Source organism: Saprolegnia parasitica (assembly GCF_000151545.1).
Source record: "Saprolegnia parasitica CBS 223.65 unplaced genomic scaffold supercont2.13, whole genome shotgun sequence".
In the NCBI taxonomy this organism is placed as follows: Eukaryota; Oomycota; class Saprolegniomycetes; order Saprolegniales; family Saprolegniaceae; genus Saprolegnia; species Saprolegnia parasitica.
Genome location: NW_012156407.1, coordinates 28,825 through 33,278, shown reverse-complemented (window position 1 = coordinate 33,278; position 4,454 = coordinate 28,825).

Genomic DNA, 4,454 nt, shown 5'->3' with positions numbered 1-4,454 from the left:
TCCCGCTTGTTGTTGTTGAATTGGGTCCTCTATAGCGTTTACGTTGCGGTCATTGTTTATGACGCGTACGTGAGCTGTATCCATTGTAAAATACTAGTAGAAGTACACTACCATGAGAAATACGTTCCACTAAATGTTTTTTCCTTGGTACTACGTAGTGGGTTCTGTGGGTGTTCTACCGCAACAACGCTCTCTTGAATGTAGCGATAGCCGGATTCTACTGCAGTGGTCATGAGGTCCGCTGCAAGCGTCTGAACCGACCTCGGGTGACACGCCCATCATTATATACTAGTAGTACAGCATACATGGAGCCATGTGCTAACTACGCGTGACATCGCACCGACAAGCCGACCGCCGCAGCAAGCGCCGTTGCCATGGACTGCAGCATAGGCCCAAGCGGCGCATCGACATCTAAATCGACGAAATCGGTCTCGGTCGTCTCGACGGACGGTGGCTTGAGCGCTGTCCAGCACGTCCGGTGACGTGGCAGATCTGAGAGGAGCGCGTCGCAGTCCCTTCGATCATCGTCACTGCCCATCGAGCCGCGAGCGTCAAGCAATGTTGCGGTGGTAAACTCTACGTACGTCCACGCGTGCAAGAGTGCAGCGACGCCCTTGGCGCCCAGCGGGTTGTTGGACAAGCGCCAGGTCGCCAGCCGTGGGAGATGCGGAAAGAGACCACTCAGCGACATGGCACCGATCGTCGTGATATTGTTGCGGCCGAGGTCCAGCGTGCGAAGGCGCGGTGTGTGCACCAGAGCAGTTGCGAGCGCCGACGCGCCAACGTCGCCAAAGCCTTGGTCGACCAGCGTAAGCGTCTCGAGCTGCGACGTGTGTCGAAGGAACGGTGCGAGAGCAAGAATACCAGCGTCGCCCATCCTGTTGGACGTGAGACAAAGGTGCGTGTAGCGTGGTAGACGAAGCGCCAGCGTGAGGCAGTGGGTCGTCGTGAGACGGACGTTGGTCAAGCCCAAGGTCGTGAGCTGATCGAGGCGCGGGAGGTCATATTCGAGAAAGATCTGCGTCGATGCCATGTCAAAGTCTCTTGCCACGTTAGACAGACACAAGTGCAGTGACTGCAGCGGGCTCTGGACGAGCATGCCGGCAACGTTCTGCATCGGCGACGGGCCGGAAAGACCGAGCTCGAGGTGCGTCAGGTGGTGCGACATGGCGCTGCTGCCGTTATCGAGTCGATGCCAAGTGTTGGATAGTGCGAGGGACACGAGCGTTGGTTTCGCCCAGAGTTGTTGCGTTGGAGAGAGCTTGTCCACATTCTTCATCGTCAGTGACGTGAGCGGCATTGCGTCAATCCAGTTTGCGAGCGCCATCGCCGCTGTCTCTGGGAAGGGCACCTTGAGCGTAGCACGCAACGCAACCTTGGTCACATACTGCATCGACACGAGCAGGTCCGCGAGCGCAGTGAGACACGTGATTTGCGTGGCGTATCGCCCGTCCGACGCCGGGATGGGCAGCGCCGTGATGTCGACGTCGATCGATCGGAGGGACGCTGCATTGGCTACGAACACTTGCTGGACGCTTGCCAGCACAGCCGAGTCCATAGTCCATGTTGCAATCGTGAGCGAGAGATGGCGAAGCGTCGGCCACGTGCGCGGTGGCGTGGCGACCACGACTGGCACAATGGGCCGTGCGCTTGCTGAAGCGATACACAGCCGCGGGTTCAAGCTAAGGAGCTGGGCGAGTATGTTGTCTGCGTCCGCAAGCTGCACGAGCACTAGGATGTCCAGCGTGGGCCAGAGGACTTGGAGCCCCAGCGCATGCGATAGCGTCGCGAGGAGCTCCAGCGCCGGCGTGCGCCGCTGCTTGGGCAGCGCCTCCAGGAACGCCATCATGCCTTCGGAAGGCAGGTACGTCGCAATGGTCTCTAGTAGTGTGGGCGACAGCAGCATGGTGTTGTCAGTAACGTGCTTGTTGGCGGCTTGTCAGTGGCCTCGTCCTGCGCACTTGCGTGTCAAAACTGGCCAGCTGCCGACCAGATATCATCCGGTTACAAAAGCCCAACCGGTTATGATGTGCACTTTCTAAACGGCAAAGTCACATGACTTGGATGGACGCTCGCAATGGTTTAGGATTTCTACTGTGGGAGATCGACACACAAAACCGTTAGTCGTTGGATGCGTCGTAGCGACAAGCCAAGATGGAGAACCTCGTAGTATAGCCAACCGCGCGCGACTCTTGATCAAGAGTACACTAGCTGCAATAATGCATCACTCACTATTCACCAATACTGCTTTACGTTTTCCCACATTTTAAATGCCTAAGGCAGTAGCGCAAATCGAATGGCTGGCGCATTGCAGTCCATAAGGTGTATGGCCTGGCGTTCTGTTGGAAATAAGACACTTGCTCAACATCATTGCTTTAGCAGCAGAGCATGAACACTGCATAACAGAATTGATGGAGCAAACGATTTAAAGTACACCATCATGTATTCAACTTGCGTATCCGGAGACGAGATTGGATTTGTCGAAGTTAGTGATCCAGCAGCCAATCCAGGGCAAGCAAGAACCCTATATAGATCTTTCAAAGCGACGGCGCCAAGAACGGCGGTGTGTGTCAGCAAGAGTGCATTAATCCAATATTGGATTTCTGTACTCTTGGTGTCGGGCAGTGGCTAGCACGAGGAAAAAAGGCTCATTGTCGTATGTGCAATCTGCGCAATGAAACCAGCACTTGCAATATATCTGTCGTGGCCGGTTCCGAGTTGGGTCGCTTCTCTGGGGGTCTATCGAGATGGCTTTTTTCAGTAAGTCTCTTGTTCATCTCTCGGACAAAACCACGTCCCTAGCGTTCGTCGACGCAACTCGATCCGCTATTAGTTGACCACAAGGTAGCTTTTTAGGCCAATGCGAACGGGTTTTTTAAAGTGGACTCGGATATCTCTCAAGCAAACACTCCTCTTCAGGTCGACTTGCGTACCTCCCCTCGCTCTCTCTCTGTAAGCTGAACGGTGATCCCATCATCGGTGCGGAAACGTGACGCAAATGCCACAAACGCATCATCGATCCTACCACGCACCGGGACGAGCGCATCGTTCAAGGCGGTTGTCTCGACGCCGATGTGGCAGCGTTGACGGCCGCTCTGTTGATCACGCGACAGATATCCTGCCCTTTTCATGACCAATTGTGGCAGTAGACGCCCCAATGGGGCGTCTACTGTCACAGGGGTCTCAAATGCGATTCAAAATGCAACAGTTTTTAAGTTTAGAAAATCAAACAACAGCGATCAGCACAATCGTCGCGCGGTCCAAGGGCGTCGACCACAAACGCATCGATATCTTCTGGCAGCTCGTCCACATCAAACGGGACGTTCTGGACAAGTGCCAGCGCCCGATAGAGCGCACGCTTGCCTTTGTCTGAGCCATGCTCTGAGACGGTCACATCGTCCAAGACGATCGTTCCCAAGTCGAGGAAGTTGAGTTGGCGGCCCGCGGCAACAAGCTCCGGCAGCAAATAGATCACGTCGGAAAAGTGCATCGATGTGCGCAGTGACGTCAAGTGCGGCAATCGCAGCACGCCAGCGAAAAGAGCGGTGGCCCCGTCGCAAGTCGAGTGCGGATCACAGAGTTGGAGCGTCTCGAGATGCACGCACGTCGTCGCAAGCGTCTCCATGAGCAGCTCCATGAAGGTCGAGAGGTCGCAATTGTGAGCCGACAGAGACGTCAGCGCTGGGACCGACGACAAGCCGTCGATCAATGCCTCCATGTCATCGGCGTGCAACCCGGAGACGATGAGGCACTGGAGTTGTGCGAGAATGGGCGCTGCTGCAGGGTATGTCGCCAGCTGGCCAAATACATTGCAGAGAAGATATCCGAGCCGCGTGCGGCCGACGGCGGTCGCGAGGTCTGTCAGCGTTGCGTCGTCGACTACGTCGTTGGCGCGGCTCTTCCAATCCAAGATAGTCAACGACACTGGGAGCGTGCGACCGTGGAAGCCACCGAGGCTGGGGACGTTGCTGACAACAAGCTCTCGCAGTGACGAGTTGGCTTGCAGCGCATCGCAAAATGCAATCGCAGCACGCTCGTCCATGTGGGCGACGTGGCTGATTAGGAGGCAGCGGCTCGGTGGTGTCGAGAGCCATGCGGCCAAGAGGTACCCCAGTCGCGGCGTGGCGGTCGCGTGCTGCAGGTTGATATCCAATACTTCGACATGCGGGTGGGCAACGACACCGAGCGCATCGCTGAGCTCGACCAGTTGGTTCGCCCGGTTGGGCACGACGGATATGATCACTTCACGCAGATGTGGGCAGCCCTGCAAGAGAAGGTCGCTCATCGCTCGGCCTCGGTCATTAGCCACACCGTTTCTGCTCAAATGGAGAGCGACGCTGCTGAGCGATGGGCCGACGACGGCGACGAGCGAGGCCAGTGGCGCCGCCTGTCGGATCGGGCACCGGAGTTCGATGCGTGGACGCAGCGGAAGCGTCGCCGCAAGCAGCGCCAAT